The sequence below is a fragment of the Pinus tabuliformis genome, chromosome J, assembly GCF_031772625.1.
Source record: "Pinus tabuliformis cultivar Carrire ecotype Pingquan chromosome J, CPIR1, whole genome shotgun sequence".
Classification (NCBI taxonomy): Eukaryota; Viridiplantae; Streptophyta; class Pinopsida; order Pinales; family Pinaceae; genus Pinus; species Pinus tabuliformis.
In genome coordinates, this window is record NC_142295.1 from 934,320,283 (window position 1) to 934,341,131 (window position 20,849).

Consider the following 20,849-nt stretch of genomic DNA (forward strand, 5'->3'; position numbering starts at 1 on the left):
AAGTCGAGAATTTTATAAAAGAAGACACAGAACTATGTACAAATATATAAAAGGAGACCGAACCTTAATTGTTGCGGAGAAGCCGACCAAAGAGGATAAGAGAATTTTTGTGTTAAGTCAATATCAGTAGTTGGTGAAGCCCTAACTAGATCATAATCTTATCAACTAGAAGTATATATCAGTCATTGAAGTCCATCATATTAAAGCTACAGAACAACCCTATCAGTGAAAGGAAATCTTTGTCTATCATTAAGAAAGTATATAACACTAAGAGGAAAAGTATATTCAAAGGACCTGTGGCAGCTTCTTCATCATATCCTAACTAAAAGAAGAGAAGAAGAAATCTACAAATAGTATTAGAAGGAGCCAGACAAAAGAGGATCTAGATCTTACAGGTCTGATCTATAATAATACTCAGTAAAATTGTTAAGCCCTAACCAAACTATGTGAAAGAAGTTTTGAGGATTGTTCCTCATAATTTGCTTCAGAAATACGAAATTCTGATGATAGGAAGATCATGGCAACTATGGAAGTGAAGATGCCTTGGACAACCTAATCAAGGAGATCAAGGAGAGAACTTTGTAGCAGACTTCTTGCGATCACACTAAGATATAGGGTCTAAGATGAATTGTATTAGGGTTTTTGGCACATATTTGGTTTTACGGTTTATTGAAGATAATTAGGATTTTTGTTACTTAGTTATAATAATAATAATATCTAGTTGGTATGAGGAAACCTTAAACAAATAAGAAACTCTAACTCTAATATATTTGTTCCCTCAAAGAAACCTTAGCTTTTGGTTTCTAGGGCTTGTAGGTAGTCTAAGGTGTATGGAAAATCTTAGTAAGGGTAGAATTGAATTTTGGGTTCAAACTATAGGGTTGATGTTTCAAAGGAAATATATAGAAACTTAGGGTTTGAATCTAAAAATCCTAGGATAAATGAGATATTCCTTATGATTGAATACGAGTCAACATTTCCTCCTTTAAGTAGTTATTTAAGTGATATTCAATATATTATAATTATCATTCATTGAAATCAATTTCAGTTTACCCAATTATTAACTAAATTAAAGTATACATAAATGCCACTACTCAACCACACACAATGTATATTACACAACATTGTACAATCAACTAAAGTCATGTGGTGGAAATGTGCAAAGGCAGTGACATTGCCACCTCGTGGCTCTTGTTTATTTTTGCATACATGTACACTATTTTTATCACGGTTTAATGTTTTAATTGCTTAATGTGATGATTTTTTATATACAACCTCAAGAAAAAAATAGTCACATGAAATTCATCACAAAATTATTACTCCACATAATAGCGTATCAATGTGAAGTATGATTAACTAACAAAAGTAACAGAGGATGAATTGATTGTTTTCTTATTATCACAATCAATATAAAATAAAGAAAGTAAAAGTATGAAATGATAGTTTTCTTATCGTCACAATTGATTCATATAGCGTGAATTAATTAAAACTATGAACTAGTAATATTTCTTATTATCATGCAATTTGATCTAACATAAAAAAGGTACTAACCATCTATAGTATGTAAAAGAGTATAATAATATTTTATGCATATTTGGTGGAATTATAAATTATCTAATTATTACACATCAAACTCCTTTACACTCTAAAGTTGGTTGTTTTTTGTTTTGTTTTGAAGTTCACCTTTTTATTACCGAAATAGAATTTTACATACATTGGTTCTCTATGCTACTGCTCTGTCCATCAAGAAACCAGCCTAGTAACATAGATTGAGGATCTTAAGATTACATATATCATGTTTCAATAGTTTGACAAACAAATAGAAAAAGTTGCAACAGTGAATATGGAGTTGCAAGAGAGAAAAATTATAAGAGCTTAGTTCTGTAGAGCCCATTTGGCTGAACCATAATGAAATTTGACTACCCATTGAATATTAGAGCAGAAAATAAGACAATCCGGTAATTTGGAGGAGCCATGGAGCAAGCCATGGTTGCGAAGCCACGCAAGGAGATGCTACCCACGAACCGTGAATGAACCAAAAAACTTGGCAATCACGATGAACCACCATGAAGCTACCGCAACTAACCACGATGGGGCAATCCTAGTGAGCCACTACGGAGCATGCCCAGTGAGCCACTCCAGAGCATGCCCATTGAATCACGAGTGGTGGGAACGGAGCATTCTGACAATGATTTCCCACCAAAACACGAATTGATAGAAGTCTTGAACCAGAGCCAAGTGGGTCATAAGGTTCCAATGAAGGGCTCGCCATCCTCGTGATACACATAACCAAGCATACATATCCGAGTCCCCAATTGCATTCAAGAAGCCATTGAAGCCCTGGAAAAGAGTGGCCATAAGATTGAGGAGTAATTAAATTTGTCTGCTTACTGAGGGGAAGTAGTGTTGAAAATAGCAACAAGAAATGATAAAAATAGAATCTAGAAATTCCAGTTTAATTTGTCCTTGAATTAAACTTGGAATTAAAATCGAATTCTATTCTCATAGCAACTTGTAAATAGTTAATTAAATTTAATTAACTTAATTAGCTTAGGAATTTCGAGTTGGAAGTCTTTCTGAAGTCATGTATATGTTTTCCCTATATTATAGGGGTACAGGATGAGTTTAATTGTGAGTTGTAATTAGATAACTCAGTTTACTGAGTTAAGTTAAGTTAAATTAGTTCCAAACTATTTGAGGCACTAATAACGAGTTAACAGTCAGTTGGTGAACTAATGCATTAACTAGTGCTACTCCAGTTAATTGAAGATTCCCTTATCAGAAACTCATCGATGTCGATTCTGAGAAAGACCCAGTTGAGACTAGAGTGCAGGGACATTGAACTATTAGTTGTACGATTTACTAAGTTATATAGATCATGCATGAAATCAGGAACTGAACCTTGAAGGGATTGTGCAGTTTTGGAAGCACTGGTTTCCCATTAATATGGGCTATTCAACCATAGGAATTGCACAAGGAAATAGGGGTTTGGAGAGCAAGAGAATTGGCTAAGTGTTGGCCAAGAGTTTGCTTGTGAGCTGGAGATTGATTTTACTGAGTGCTGGGATTGTTCTTGTGAGAACAAGCATTGTATTATCATCTTGGATTTATGATTTAATGCAATACAGATAGTGGGGTTTTGAGTTGTGGCTTTCCCCAAATATTTATTGTGTTATGTGCCATTAATTTGTCTTCCTCTTGTCGATTATTGTTTTCATCGATCTTTATGGGCTTCCGCTGTAAAGAGTAGAAGTAGATTCATTTCTTTTTCTTTAGTGAATTACACGAGCTTGTGAATCTACAATATTTTCTACATGGTATCAGAGCTGAATTCAATATACTAGAGGAGATTTCGAAGTTTTGAGTTCATGGTTACAGGTGAAATTTGAATTTGCAATACATACTTCAGGATCGACAGATGGCGTTCTACGATTTGTGGCTCGAGTATGCCTTGGATGGCAACTCAAATTATATAGCCTGGAAGGACAGGATGGAGGCCATGTTGGAAGACAATGGCTTGAAGGAACTCATTGATAAGGACATTCCTAAGCCACCAACATTGGATTCTCAAAATCTGGTCGAATGGAAGAAGTGTGTGGCAAGGGTGAGGCGATAATCCTTGAGGGAGTTCAAGACCACATTGTCTCGAGTCTCCATGGGAAGGAAACTCCGCATGCTATGTGGAAAGCATTGAAGGAACTTTTCTAGAATAGCAGTGACCAAAGGAAGTTGGAACTAAAAGATAAACTTCGATCAATATGGAGGTGGGTGACTCAATTCCAAATTACTTGACCAAGTTCACTCAACGTCATGATGAACTTGGAAGTGTTGGAATCATGGTTTCCGAGGATGATATGGTGAGTCTTGTTCTTCTAGGACTCCCAAAGAGTTGGCATAGTTATTAGGACTCTGTCAATGGTCGGGAGAAGCTTCCAGATTGGGAACGACTGTGGTCGGATTTGATGCAAGAGGAGACCAGGAGGAACACTAGAGATTGGACCTCTTCCAAGGAAGTGGAAGAGGATTTTGCCTTAGTGAGTAAGGAAAAGAAGGCCAAGGGAAAGAATTCCCAAGGTGAGGAGGGCGAAAATAAGATGGACTTGACAAAATTCAAGTGTTTTCACTGTCACAAGCACGGGCACTGTGCCAAGAACTACCCACAGAAGAAAGCAAGCAAGAAGGAGCTGACAATGGCGGTAGAAGGTGAAGCTCTAGCTTCACAATTCGAACTTGCTTTCACTCTCATTGCATGCATGGCCAACACTGTCATGGGAGGCGTGTGGTATCTTGATAGCAGTGCCTCATTCCATATGACGGGGAATAGAAATCTCTTTAGTGATTTTGAGGAGAAAAACCTCAAGAAGAGCATAAATTTTGGAGATGACGAGAGGTATAAAGCTACCAGGATTGGTACGGTTACCTTTTAGAGGGAGTCTGGCTCCCCTCTCAGGATCACAGATGTGATGTATGTTCCAGGACTAAAGAAGAATCTTGTTTCAATCGCGGTATTGGAAGACCATGGCTATGATGTGGTTTTAGTAAGGGAAAGTTTTTCCTTAGACACATCATCATGGGATAGGTGAAACAAATCGATGCACAGGTCAAGAACATATATGCTCTTGAGGTTCAAGATGCATGCAAAGCCTTGAGGACCAAGGAAAAGGTTAGAGACTTGGTGGTTGAGAGGGAGAGTAAATTACCTCTCAACATGTAGCCCCAGAAGAATCCTCAGAAATTAACTTCAAGAAGTTGTGGAGCAGCCACAACTAAAGAAGTTGAGAGGAGACCGCGTGGAGAGATCTAATTAGGAAGAGAAGAAGCAGTCTCAGACAATTGTGGAGCAGCCACAATTAGAGAAGCCAAGAGGAGATCGAATGGAGGCGTCCAGTCATGCAGAGACCTCCAGTAGGGGGGAATTTTGAGCCATTTGGGCAGATGGATCACATGCAGCCATACCTCCAGGTGTGAGGTGGGGCGATGTGAAGTGATAGTCCCAAGAGGGCTGAAATTGGCAGGTTCCATTGATTGGTTTTATCTCATGGATCGTACCTTGCTACGGGAGCCCAAAGTACACAGTAGCAGGAGGAATCAGTGGGATGGATGTAGTCAGAGATCAGAGTGACAAAGGCTAGAGCAGTCAGATACTGAAGAGCGTAGAGAAGGGTTGAAAACAATGCAGAAAGGCATAGTCAACAAAAGCGCATAGTTTTCAGTTGACAGAGGCAACAACAGTTAGAGACTTTGATGACAGAGGCATCATTTTGATTCAGGTTGGATGTTTTTTTTGTTTCTGGAGTTGCTGGAGCAACAACATTAGAGAGAAGTGTTGCATGCAAAACATTCCAAAGGTTTAGGACCGAGATTGAGTTGAATTCCTTTCTTGTTGAGAGGGAGCGTTGAAAATAACAACAAGAAATGATAAAAATAGAATCCAGAAATTCCAGTTTAATTTGTCCTTGAATTAATCTGAGAATTAAAATCGAATTCTATTCTCATAGCAACTTGTAAATAGATAATTAAGTTTAATTAACTTAATTAGCTTAGGAATTTCGAGTTGGAAGTCTTTCTTAAGTCATGTATATGTTCTCCCTATATTATAGGGGTACATGATGAGTTTAATTGTGAGTTGTAATTAGATAACCAGTTTACTGAGTTAAGTTTAGTTAAATTAGTTCCAAACTATTTGAGGAACTAATAGTGAGTTAAAAGTCAGTTGGTGCACTAATGTATTAACTAGTGTTACTACAGTTAACTGAAGATTCCCTCATCAGAAACTCATGCAGCTCGATTATGAGAAAGACCAAATTGAGACTAGAGTGTAGGGACAATGTACTATCAGTTGTATGATTTACTGAGTTGTATAGATTATGCATGCAATTAGGAACTGAACCTTGAAGGGATTGTGCGGTTTTGGATGCACTGGTTTCCCATTAATATGGGCTATTCAACCATAGGAATTGCACAAGGAAATAGGGGCTTAGAGAGCAGGAGAATTGGCTAAGTGTTGGCGAAGAGTTTGCTTGTGAGCTGGAGATTGATTTTACTGAGTGCTAGGATTGTTCTTGTGAGAACAAGCATTGTATTATCATCTTGGATTTATGATTTAATGCAATACAGATAGTGGGGTTTTGAGCTGTGGATTTCCCCGGATATTTATTGTGTTATGCGCCATTGATTTGTTTTCCTCTTGTTGATTATTGTTTTCATCAATCTTTATGGGCTTCCGCTGTAAAGAGTAGAAGTAGATTCTTGTCTTTTGCTTTAGTAAATTGCACGAGCTTGTGAATCTATAGGATTTTCTACAAGTAGAGCATTGTTCTTGAGAGACGAACCATCCTTGAGATCCTTAAAGGCTAGTTGAGACCCCAAATCCACCATACACGTGCAGGGGATGAAAACTGTCAAACTAAAGGAGGATGACGACACTGACCCTCCAATTTTGTGAAGTCCAGTGTAGACCGATGTATGGGCCACCCAACAAGTGCGTGGATATAATTAGGAATGCAGGCATGGCGACCATGAACCGATGGAAGGGAGATAAAAAAACATATATGACATTAATAACGAATTTGTAGAGCGATTCATTAGGTACAGGATTACACTATAAGAAGGGTACAACCTGGCCATGATGCCACCACTAAACATCCTCTATGAGAGCCTCTCTGTGTAATAATAAGGATGCATGATGAAATTGCAAGCTATGGGAGGGATGTCGTACGACGACCTGAAACCAATAAATATATTCATCGCATGAGAGTTAATCCAAGCATACGAGCTTGCAAGGGGATTTAGGTGATGGGCCAGATGGCCACTAAATCTGCATGTCTTCAGCATTGCAATAACAGATGGCTGGAAGAAAGTCCCGATGCGGGGTCCCTTTGAAGTTGGTTGTTATTTCTATATTTCCAAAATATTTGGATTTTGATTTTTACCATACAATTTTTTTTATAGTTTGTCATGTAAATCTGCAATGCTCTCAATTCAATAAAAAAGCTATATACATTCAAATCAATTTTTAATTTTCTCCTCCTTTCTATATTTGAAACAAATCTTTTAATATTTTTATAAAGATATTTTTAAAAATATACATCCCAAATAAAAATATAGATATTTTTTATTAAATAAATTATAATAATAACACTTACTTTATTGTCTACCACTATTTGATAAAGAAAATAAATTAATATAATTTCTCAAACTTCAATTACCAACCATACCTAATGTTTTTCCAATTCATGTCTTCCAACTCATGTCTTCCCATAGCTTAAATAAATAAATGCAAATATTGTCACATTATAATTAGTAAATTGATATATATATGTTAAAATTATTCAAAATTCATGAAACTATAAAACTACATAGAGACAATTAAGTCAAACAATATTATATTTGTTATATGATAGTCTCATTTAATATCAACCAAATAATACCTTCTAAACTATTATTAAATAAGACCACTTTCCAACTTAAAAGGATCCATTATTATAACCATACAAAGATGCATTTATATATTTTTATTCTCTTGTGCTTAAACAAATCAGTAACAACGTAATAAATTATAATTTTTAAATAATTTGCAATAAACACATCACTCGAAAGAAAGGTCATTCAAAGTTGCCATGTATGCCAGCAGAGATTCAACATGGCAGAAAAATATTTAACGATAGACTTTAGGCCAAAAATGCGAATTTTTTGAGTAGGACGTGACATCGGCATGGATGGTGATACATCCATGCCATAGCATGTATGGGAGATTTCTCACAATTTTGTTTGATTTATCACCGATATCTGATAGTTTTCACTGGCACGATTCAATTTAGTGATTCAATGTGGATAAGTTTATTGAGATGGAGGAATTGTCTGAATAGTTAAAAATGGTTGGAATTTAGGCAATTTTTTTTAACAAATCTCATGTTTTTGGTGGTGGAAATGGATTCAGCGCTATCAAAATTTTTTGGGGCACCTAAAATCTTGAAGTTTGACCGCTGTAATCTGGATTTACAAAACTCCCTGCTAGAATTTATCAAAATATTGCCGGAATTTCCATGGTTTTTAGAGAAAAAAAAAATAGTCTGGTTAGACTACGACATTCAATGCTAGTGGTGGATAAGCCATAAATTTAAATGCTATGTCCAGACGAAGGATTCTAAATGTCTTTGTGCTTGAATTTTCAAATTGCCCATCGTTTTTAATTTGCTAAGAATGAAAGAAAGAAATTATTTTAATGTCCACGAGGCTAAAAATAGCCTATGGGACATATTGCTTCTTTATTTGTTTGATGTATTCGACACTTTTTCTGTGAAGCTTCACAATAAATGCTCGCAGATTCTCGACAAACCCCTCGCTAAATAGATTATCCCAAGAGCTCGTTGTCAGCATATCTGCATAACTTTCCCTGTTGTCTTTGAAGACCTCACATTCTAAAATGAAATGTTTCTCTGTTTCCACTTTTTTGGAAGAACAAAAAATGCATACTCTTTCCTCCCACACTTCTTTTGGCATTTTCCAGTGCCTTGTTTCACAACGGAGTTGATGAGAATTAGTCCTGAACTGAACAATAAGAATTTTGGCTCTCCAAGAGATATTGGCCTCTATGTATGCTTTTGGTTGATGACTATGAGTGGGATTAAACACTTCAATATAGTATTTTTTCTTTCTTCCTAGCTCATTATCCCAAGTACGTTTGTGGAACTTATCCATAACATAATCTTTTATCTTTTCGTTGTTTATGGGACACACGTTCAAGAAAATACCCCATTTACTAAACCATTTGTTATTTTGTTGTATTCAAGTTAGTTTGTTTGTTTGTTTGTTTGTTTTTTTTTTTTTTGGTTTTTTTTTTTTTTTTTTTTCTTCACACAATCTCTCATTAAAGACAACCTTAGGTCATCTACCCTCTTCTATTTGCTCTTTTTTTTAAATACCTTGTGACTCGCACGATAGCAATTTCTTCAATAGGAGCAACCCTTGTTTCACTTAACAAGATAGCATAAGGAATTGCACTTTTAATCTTGAATTTCTTTGTAATCAAACACTTCTGAATTTTCTCAATTTGTCTCCACTGCATGTCGGATGTACTGTTGGCCCATAATTCACAACCATAGAGAATCACTAGAATTACTAGAAGCCCAAAAAGAGTTTGATTGGTTTTCCAGTCCCATAACTCTGCCTCTCTACACCTATTTTGAAAAGCATAAAATGCTTTCCAACCCCCCAAAGTTCTTTTCTTTCTACAACCATTCCATCTTAGATTTTTGTTGAAGTCAATTCCAAGGTAATCCACAAATTCTTTCAGAATGTTGCCTTCAAAGTATAACTTATGTTGGTTATGTTTTCTTTTCTTAGAGAAAACCACTACTTTCGTTTTCTTGATATTGACTTGCATCCCCACACTTCTACAAAAAATCTCAAGAGATAGTAAGTGCTCTTGCAAACCAAGAGCCAATTTAGCAATCAGAATAAGGTCATTTGCATACAAAAGAAGCCTTATAACAAACTTTCCCAAATAGATACCATCACCCCCTTGCGAATTTAGCCACTCCTCAAGATTGTCGATTTATAAACCAAAAAGGGTAGGAGACAGTGGGCAACCTTGCTTGACCCCAATATCGTTTCTAAAAATTTCAGAAATTCCTATTGAAGTTCTAATTTTGACTTTCACCTCTTCATACAATCTATGCACAACTACTCTCAAATGTTTAAGAACCCCAAGTTCCTCCATTCTGTGCCAAAGCTTATCCCTAGGAACCGAGTCAAATGCTTTTCTGAAATCAACAAAGCAACAAAAGACTTCTTCCTTTTTCTCCCAAACTTTTTCAATGATGTGCCTTAAAGTTATACAATGATCAACTGTGGAATGTTTAAGTCTAAAACCTGCTTTTCATTTAGCATGCTTATCTCTTTCTTCTGCCCACTTGCTAATTTTATTTTCTAGCATGCTTCCAAATAGCTTTGCAAACAAAGGGTTTATCATGATGGTCCTATAATTGGAGGGATTATTGACGTCACCACTCTTGAAAAGAGGTATTGCCAGACTAGTTTTCCAATCTATGGGGAGCCCCTGTTGTATGATGTTGTTGAAAAATTTTGTAATGTGAGGTGCAAGGATCTTTGAGCCCCACTTTAGATATTCTACTTAGAGTTCAGCTAAGTCTTTTTCTTTTCCAACACCTAACTTCTTTATACCCATCTCTACCTCTTGCACCGTGAAGAGTTCAGTATCAGTGTTGAACAAGGGGGGAGGGTCAACCTTGGGATCTTGCTCATAGAGTTGTCTTGCATAGTCAAACCATTTAGAAGTTGTAATACTATTTCCAGTTTGTATCTTTCTCGGTTGGAGCTCTTTCCAAAATAATTTGGGATTATTTTTCCCAAAGAAGATTAGTTCTTCCCTCTTTGAAACCATGAAATCAGAGTTTTTCTTGCTTAATAATTGCTTATAAGCTTTGAGCTTTACGTTATCCTTGTTTAACTCTTTCCACATTCTCCTTACCTTTTTGCATTTCTTGTCAAACCAAGCATTAACTGGAAAGCAATTTGTTTCAGACTTCTTAATTTTCGCTCTTTTGCACTTTGCAAGTGCACATTGAATTAAATGTGTTAATTCATGACTATGAAGGCCGTGAATTTTGATTTTCTCCTTCTCGAAGAGCCTCTCTAGCATCATTTTGAAGGTATTACAATTTTTTGGAGTCAAAAGAACTCTACCCTGTGTGAGATTTTGTTGGACATGCTGAATTTTTTACTCTAATTGTTTTTTTCCAGTCCAAGAAAAACATAAATAAATTGGCTTGTGATCTGATTTTAAGTCCCACAACTGATCTCCAATCAAAACTTCCTCCATTTTCTCACACAAACCATATGAGCAAATTACATAATCTACTACACTTGCTCCATTATAAGTATTGCAAGTGAAATTACAGACTTTGCGCTTCTAGTCAAGCCACTACAAATGACTAAATCAAAGGCCCCACATAGAGTAAGCAATTGTTCACCAAAGAGATTGCAGCCCTTGTCCTCTGAAATTATTTCCCATTGATGATTACTCTCTTCTCTAAGCCAAATAGGGTCAAAATCATCTTTACAACAAAGAATGCTAGCTTGCTCACTTCACCTAGCTGTGAATATGTCGCAATATCCACTTTTAAGGATGCAAATGGATCTTTGTGGTCAAGCCCTCTACTTTTGTAGATTTTTGAAACTTGCGGCGCAAAATAGCACGCTGCAATTCTGACGTGGTTCCCATTTTTTGATATTTTAAACCAAATGAATTGCTTATTTGAGTCTTATTTTTTTAACTGAATGAGACGACCTTCTTTCTCCCTTACTAAAACCATGATACCCCGTGCCCTTTTCCATTCCATGCTACCTTGTTCCACACTGCCATCTTCCAGTGTCCTTCAAACAAAGGTGGCTTGCACCCTTCAAGCTCATGTGTTTCTATGAGGCAAATTATGTCTCTATCTTCCGCAATAGGCCCTAACCCAGGTCCTCGTCTCCATGGGTAACCTCTGCAGTTCCAACAAACTAATATTAAGGAAACTTGGGTATAACTTGATTTCTATTTATTTTGACATGCAAGACTCACATTTGAGTCTTTGTCCTTGCTTTCCCATACTGACCTTGCTTCCTGATTTCTTGTTGAAGAGTTTGTTGCCTCTTATTTATTACCATCTTGCTGCTTTGTTTTGGAAGGAGGTCCAAATCGTGCTATCACAACTTTGCCTTTATAAATCCATGCTCGCTTGCCTTCATCTCTTGCTTTCCTAACCTTTAACTTTTCCTGCCTCCTTTCCTCCTGTTGTTTTACAGTTAAATCTTCTTCTAGGAAAAAGCGAGAACTCCTCAAGAGATGCTTCTTGCTTAGAATGATATATTTATCACGCAAACTAGGCATGATGACTTTTATGGGCCTGACTCTCTCACCGTTAAACTTACCCACCCTCCATGCTTGGCATATTTGTCCTTTCCATAGCGACTTGTCTTTCAAGAAGTCTCTTGCAAGGTCAAGAGTACATTCATTTTTCCCATAGTCTTTCACCCCTTTAATAATTATGTTTGCTACTCTATTTTGTCTTTCCTTGCCTTCTCTATCTTGCTTGTTGTCAACCTGAATGTTTGTTTCTCCTTCCTTATTAGCATAATTGCGAATAACTTAAGCCCAAGTTTTGGAAGCTTTGGTGGAATCTCCTTTCCTTTCTTCTCTTGCTTTCTCTTCATGGTTGTCTATTTGGGCAATCATTTTCCCTTTATCCTGGGATGATTTCACATCCATCACTTCTGTACTTTCCACTATAGATTTCTTTATGTTTTGCACATCTGCCTTCATATGTTGCCATTTTGTCTTCCCTATCAGGAGAGATTCCTGTAGCAATGCCACTTGTTATTTTAAAACTTTATTGCTTTATGCTAAAGCCTTGTTCTCAACTGTTATTATATGAATTTTATGTTCTCTTTCCTGCTCTTTAGCTTCTAAAACCTCCAACTTTTGTTTTGCACTTAACAATTCTTTCACATAAAGATCAGATGATCAGGGGAGAGGTGTGGATGTGGGACTATATAAGGCAGAATCATCAATGACTTTTCCTCTAGACTTCTTGTTGCCACGTGCTTGTAGAGGGGACTTGTTTGAGTGCTTCTTGCGGAGGGCTCGAGTACTTTCCTTGTAGACTGTTTTTTCCTTGTCTCCTCTCATTTTAGACGAGCTAGTCTTCGTTTTAAAATGCCCGATATTGTTTGGCATTGACCCAAACCCACTTCCCATCTTTGGCGGATGAGGCAATTTTCACTTGTCCTAAATCATTTGTCTCCACATGTTCTGAAATTTTTTGTCCCATTGTCATGTTTGAATGCATTTGTCGACCAACCTATTTCGAGAAGATGTAGGTCTATAAAATGCCAAGGCTCCCCGCTGTTCAAGTTATCGCTGCTCCTTGATTAGGCTACAGGCTACTCCCTGCTCGCTGCTTGATACTTCTGCTGCATAAAAGCTCCCTATTCTCACACTGCTCGCTGCTCTCACTATTGACCACTCTACTCACACTTCTATCCACGCTACTTGTCAACATAAAACTTCAAAGATAAAAGCAACAACCAATCAAGCGGCCCGATAAATTTAATTGTTTCATAGTAAATTTAATTCAAAATGTGTTTAATTTAATTTAAAATTGGTTGTATTTATGAAGTTGTAAATGAATGAATAACCATCATTTTTATATTTTATTTTTAAATAAGTATGAATTGATTTTATTATTATTTAAAGAAAATTAAGTTAATAAATATTTTTTAAAATAATTATTGATTATTTTAAATTGTTTATTAATCTTTTATTATAAATGAAATCACATTATATTTTATATTATTTATTTATAAAATTTCATTTTTTTTAAATGAGTAAAGATACAAATACTTTATAGGTAGATAATTTTTTTGAATATACTTAATTTATATTTAATTAGTTTATCTAAGTTAAAATCACATCTAAAGATTTTTACCGAAATTCTTTAAAATTTAATTAATATATTATTTGAAAATCTATAAATTTTTAAGACTTCTCAATTTGATTTTCTATTTTTTATATTACATTTTTTTGTTTCTAACTTCCTAATTCTACTTTTAACAATTTAATGGATAAAAATGTTAGGAGATTTAATTTAATTTTGAAATGAAAAGATTTTATGTTGTTGGCTTTTTAACCAAACATGTGTTGGCAAGTATAAATGTTGCCATTTGTTTTCAATCCTCTTGCAATAGATGGAATAATTGAAGGTCGAGGGATTTGGTGAAGATGATGGGATCAAATCCCTCGACCTTCAATTCTTCCTTGAAGCAAGCAAGCTTGTATAGCATCCAGATTGTATAGGTGCTGAGTTTATGGAAAATAATATAGAAGTGTTAAGGCACTTGCTCAAAATCCTAACTCAAGGGCTCACATTTGCGCACTTCGAAAACACCAAATTCTCGAAGTTCCAACATTACTATCATTAAGCTATTACCAAAACGTGCATCAAACAAGTCATCTTTTTTCACTAAATCTTCTTCTTCTTTGAATGAAGGTAAATTTGAAGAATTTTAAGGTAATGAAGAATGGGAGAAGGTCAAGACCCATGACATGGTTAAATTAGCATCAAAATCTTTAAAGAACTTGGATGTCAATGAATCAACTTTTGGAAATGATACATGGAATTTTGAGTTAATAGAAGTGAAGTGGAGGGAGGCATATGCCCAAATGAAACCCCTAGACAATGAACAAGTGAAACAACAAGAGGAAGCCTAAAGCTAGCAACAAGGGAGAGGGAACAACCACATAAGGTGGAGCTTATGTAAGAAGAAAAGAAGATTTTTCATTAGTCAACACTTAGCCTATTGAGATGACTTATGAGTGAAAATTGACAAGCCTAGCCACTCACAAGAAGATGTGTAGAGATCAAATGAATTTTGTATTGAGGTTGCCAAGAAAAGTGGCAAAGAAAGTAGGTAGATACCTCAAATAAACAAGTGGAGTAAGATCATATCCACGATTATCCTTTTCAATGTCTTAGTTAGTATGTCTTGGTCAATGTCTCAACTAATGTGTTTTTAGTGGCTACAATATATGATAGTTGTCATTTCTTTGCCTAGTTAAGTGTCATTTCAATGAACAATCATGATAAAAAGTAGACTAGTGGATTCATCTTGTGTTTAATTGGTTGTCATTGTTTGGGTGGTTTACTTTCAAGGTTTCATTCCATCTTCACTCATTAAAATGTGCTTTGTAATGTTGTAGTGGGGCTAGTTTTCCATGATTTATAGGGGTCAATCATTTTTAATCCTCCATCAATTGCAAGAAGATTGAAAAAAAATGGCAACATTTATACTTGCTAACACATGTTTGGTTAAAAAGCTAACAACATAAGATCCTTTGATTTCTTAGTTTTAAATTTCCGTTCAAAATACAATTAAATCTCCTAACATTTTTAACATGCATTAAATTGTTAAAGGTAGAATTAGGAAGTTAGAAACAAAAAAAAAATGTAATACAAAAAATAGAAAATCAAATTAAGAAGTCTTAAAAATTTGTAGATTTTCAAAAGATATATTAATTAAATTTTAAAGAACTTCGGTAAAGGACTTTAAATGTCATTTTAACTTGGATAAACTAATTAAATATAAATTAAGTATATTAAAAAAGTTTTTCTATCTATAAAATATTTGTATCTATTAAACACACACAAAACAATAGGAAAGACATGAAGGATAAAACTTTGAATTTCATTTACTATTCACATTGATGTCCATTTATACATTTTACATGAACGTTGGATTCATATTCTAAGGTCTCTTGGACTCCAATGACTGTTCAACTTCCACACCATAACCCTCAGCAAATTAGGTGTCCAACATTCCCCCCTTTAATCTGAAGGGGTAAATACAAGTCCAAGAAGAGCGCTATAATACAACAATACAACAATGCATGACAACAATAGGTTGAATGTGCTCTCTGAAATATGAGATAAGGTGGGAGAACTCGAGGTCTCAACCGACGATGGTTTAAGGATGACCACCAACATTGGAACGCTTAGTGCAATTCCTGGAACTCTTCCAAATCTGGCAAAAACTGAAGTCTTCTACTAAAGGAAGTGCTACATGAAACACTCAGTGAGATTCTCGGAACGCTTCCAAATCTAGCAAGACGTTGAAGTCTTCTGCTAGAGGAAGTGCTCCTTAATGCTTTGAAGAAGGAGACCTTCAACTTGGAAAAAAGGGAGGTCTGCAACCTCCAATAGTTTAAGGAAGGCCACCAACCAAAGGCATGCTTAGGGGCTTCTCTGTCTCTGGCTACAACTTTGAATCTAGGCATGGTTGTCTCTGGATGTAGGCTTAGGCAACAAGTTTAGGTTGTGGCTCAGGCTTGCTTGATTTATCTTTGAAACTTGTCGATGACCATCAATTCCCCCCTATCACATACAAGGTGAGAAAATGAAGAAAACTCAACTGCAACACTTTTCAAAACTCGAGAACAAATTTTGTGTTATGAGCGAAATATTTTCTTAGTTGTTGAAGCCCATTGCCAAGAAGCAATCCATCCAAGGTGAATCTTTGTTCTTGTAGGAGGCTTGCTTTTGAAGCATATGTTTGAAGAATGAATATGCTGACCACAATGCTTACAAAGATGAAGATCAAAACAATGATCTTTCATATGTTCAACTCAGTCACAATGTTGGCATTTCACAATCTTTTGTGAATGTGGAGGAGGAGTAGAAACCTGTGAAGAATCATCATGAAGAAATCCAACACTCTAAAATTTGATGGGCTTTGAGTAGTCTTGAGTATGAAATGATACCTCCTTATCATATCCAAGACATGTTATGTGCTTGTTGTTGACAAGTTCTTCCCAAGGTCTGATGATGGGCTTGGGAAGTGCAAGTTGAATTTCTACATCTGCATGCAAATCTGTTCTTTTAGTGATTTTATTAGTTTCTGGAAGTTGTGGAAGTCCGTCTCAATCTCAAACAAAAGATTGTTCTGAACAAAAACAATTTCAAAATGATGCTTATGTTGTTGTAACTCATGTTGTTGTAGTTGTGACTCAAGATGCAAGAAAACAATGTTCTCTTGTGCATGTTGTAGAAGAATTTTAATATCGGAAAGAGTGTCCTTGTTGATGTTTATCATCTCATCTACAGTGGAATGTATTGGAGTATTCAAAAACTTTAATGCATCATCAAATCTAGTCATATCTAAGGAGAAAGCTTGTTCTTTCCCTTGGTTCATAAGATAATAGTTTCTTGTAACGACATGGTGCATATAAAACTGATATTACTATGGGTTTGTACAAGATAAGGTCCTTCAAATTAGATTGGATTCTTTTCCAAAATTAGTGAGCGGCAAACTACAAAACTGTCTCTTTTTTTTATACATATGCAGGAACGAGTTCAAAATTATCATACCATGTTTCACTTTCAACATTCAACCTCATTTAATTTCCACTCATTGCAAGAATTAATGCAAGCCTTTAATCAAGATTTGAAAAACTGATTGAGATTTTTTTGAAGAAAGGTGTGAATTCAAGCAAATATTCCATCAACAAATATACTCAAATATACCCATAGTTTTTTCAGAAAGAGAAAGCTATATTGTGTTATATTAACTCTGTATAAACAGTTCCAGATGGTAATCAAATATACCCATAGTTGTCATCATGAGAGAAAAACTACGACCAGGCCAGAAAGAAAATCATGTTCTCGAACTCCAACTCTTGCTACGATGTTGTTCCTTCAATATGTCAACATTCCAAGGCATGATGCACCACAAACAGATCAAAGAAGACGCAAACGAATCCAAGCCAACAAGGTTACGAACTGTATGAATAGGTTGGAGAGCCTCAAAGCTTAATGTGTCTTTACATATTCTTGAATAAAATTCACGGTTACAGTTTCTTCTCTGTAGCCTTGCACAACAACACAAGAGCACCCAACCACCTTCCGAGCTTTACCCTTTGAGTCATATCACGGAAGCTCCACATGACCAACAATTTCAATCTGCTTACAAACTATTGGTCGACCTTCAATTAAGGGGATGCTCCTTCGAACTTAAGTACGTTGTAGTATTCACCAGAGAGGATAATATATAATGTTTTTCTTTGCAACTCCCATGTTAAGTGTCAGTTGCACCACCCGTTACAGGTGCTAGCTGCAACACCTGTCCAATAATATTCTATGGCGGTTCAAATTCCACACAGCCCAACGACCCTCGCGGTCTTGTAATAACCTGACAAATATTTGTGGCTTGGATGCCTAGCAGAGCAGGTAACGTGCAACCTCACTTTGCTAAGGTTGGCGTAGTCATGGGTTTGCTTGTGTGGTCGAGGTTGTATCTCAAGTGCCAGAGATTAACCATTACGTTGATAAGGGATACGTCATTCCATGTACTAGCAGACAATAAAGTTCACATTCCATGTAGTAGCAGGAACATTCACATTCTTTCCAAATTTATTTTCCACAATGTCCCACATGAAAGATTGTCCAAACAACACACATAAACACAACTAGAGGCATTTACAGTGGTGTGGGTTCTCATCAATCATGGAGAAGGGTCAACCATGGACAAGCGTTAAGCATAAAGCGGTGTTGGATGGACAGTTTCAGTCACTGCACATGGGAAATGACATCAAAATTTCACGTAGTTTCTTCGTTGATGATGTGTTTATTATGGGTATGTTAAATTGATTTGCTTGGCTGACCCTTTTTCATGTTTTTACTAAATTTGTTAATGCCACTGGATTTCATATGAATCTACAAAAGTCTATTGTTTATCACAACATATGTGATATGGAGACAATTGCTTATATTAAAAGCCTATTTGGGATAGATGTGGAGCTGATGATGAGTGGTATGAAATACCTTGGCTATCATATCAAACCATGCAGCTACAAGATCGTCGATTGGCAGTAGCTCGTGGATTGATTCTATAGAAGGATTTATGGATGGGAATTTAGATGCCTATCACTGGGAGGTCGCATAACCCTGATATAAGTTGTTCTCACACAGTTGGGGGTATATTGGGCTCACCTGTTTCATATCCCCCTCTCTATCATAAACAATGTTAATAGGATAATGGCCAACTTCATTTGGGCGGGTAGCAGTCGAAAAAATAAACTTAATTTGGTCAAGATGTCCCACATTACACTTCCAAAGCGTATGGGGGGCTGGGGGATTTTGAATCTTCGCCGCTTTGGATGGTCATTACTGTTGAAATCATTATGGAGGGGAATTTTTGGTGTTGGTACTTGGGGGAAGATGATTAGATATAAATACCAAAAGGAGCATGATTTTCTGTTTTGGTACCGCAAAGGATGTATAGGTATATCGATGGGATTGGCAATCTAGCTTAGTTTTCAAAAGATAGGTAAATTTTTTTTGACAATATCTTGCATGGTCTATGGGGTCGGATCACATGATTCTCATAGGCACTGATCATATTCTGGGTGCTGGAGTGGAATGCAACATTTCAGAGGAGTTCATTCGATGCATAAATGGTCACGATATATACTTTTGGAGCCAAGTCTTATCCACTTGGCGGGGTCCTTGTCCTGCTTGGAAAAGCGCACAAGAGTTGTCACTGGATGGGCAATCAGCGTTGGAGTGGGATCGGATATGTGCCGACATGAAACTACTTGGTATATGTCGTGAAGGGAATTGTGATCAACTTGTCTGGACGGGAAAGATGAAGGCGAGGAATATCATGGTTGTCGATATATATAACACCCTCTATGGTAGGGAGGTTCTGCCTGGGGATATTTCTGTATTTTATGCTTTCTGGAAGACTAAAATTCCCATCAAAATCATCCTTTTCTTCTGGCTGGTTTACAAAAACAAAAATCTCACTTGGGAAAATCTACAAAAGAGACAGTGGCATGGACCCAGTATCTGTGCAATTTGCAAAATGGCAGTGGAAAACAATGACCATATGTTTCTCAATTGCCTCTTCACGGTCCAGGTATAGGAAAATTTGGCAAATTATTTTGGTTTCCCTTATAAACATTTTGATAGCATCGTGGATTGTATGAAATGGTGGAGTACACAGAAGCTAACATGGCGGATCATTCCCCCAATTCTTTTTTGGGGAATATGGAAGTGGCAAAACAAATACGTATTTGAAAACTCAATAGATAACTTGATGCTGGTGTATGAGCGCACTGTAACATGTCACTCTATGATTGTTTCACCTGATACTAGAAACAAAAAAGAGAATCACAAGCGACCAGACCCACAACTGGAGTATCCAGTAGGTTTCTTCGATGGCGCGGCACAAAGAAACACATGTGGATGTGGCTTTTGGATAGCTTTATCCAAAGAACAAGAATACAGGGTTCATTGGAATGCGAGCAGCGACACAAATACCAGGGCTGAAGCAATGGCCCTCTGGGGCCTTATATGGTTCACACACTTCCTCAACATCCCTGACATCCATATTTTTGGGGACTCCAAGATTATTATTGATCATGTCAATGGATGTGCAAAAATCAACCAACAATTGCTCCTTGGATGGCTATGGAAAATCGACAATCTATGGACACGGTTCAATAATTCAACAATTATGCACATCGGAAGAGAACACAAACAACAAGCAGATGAACTTTCAAAGAAGGGTCTTCAGGAAAACCTACGCAATATGCACATTGAAATCAAATTGGGAGACAATGTAATGGATGTTGGGGAATTTCCATTTCCTGGGTAATTATAGTGGTTTCTTTTTTGTATACTTTTGTGTATCTTTTCCTTTTTTGAATCTGTAGGCCTCATAGTCCTCATGTATGTGATTAGATGTAAATGATGTGGAGGATACTTTGGATTACTATGTATATCCTCAATGCTGCACCGCTGGATGACTTACAACTTTTTCATCCAATTCACTATTTTTGCACCCTACTTTATATGGTTGCACTGCATTTCAGCCATAATTTGAGATATGATGTATATAATGCTATCTGGTTTTTTCTGGATGGGAAGCATGTATGCTTACCCAGATTGAAATATGTGATATAGGATATGGATGGGTGATGACTAAAAATGTATTTTGATCTCATATGATAATACATTACGCTATTTTTGTACTGAAAAAGAGAGTAACACATGTTGGAGGATAACTATGGGTATGACAATTAGAGGATAATTATGGGTATGACAGTTAGAGGCGATTCCTTTACACCGATAGTGAGAGCCTCGAGATTACCATTGTACTCGCAATTGTGTTATGAGAATGGAATACTAGTGAAGGAATCTAGTCACAGAATATGCAACATGTCAGTGAACCCAGAAATCACAGACATGTAGAGGCGTTTTTCTGCAAAGGAATTCTCTGAAAATGGA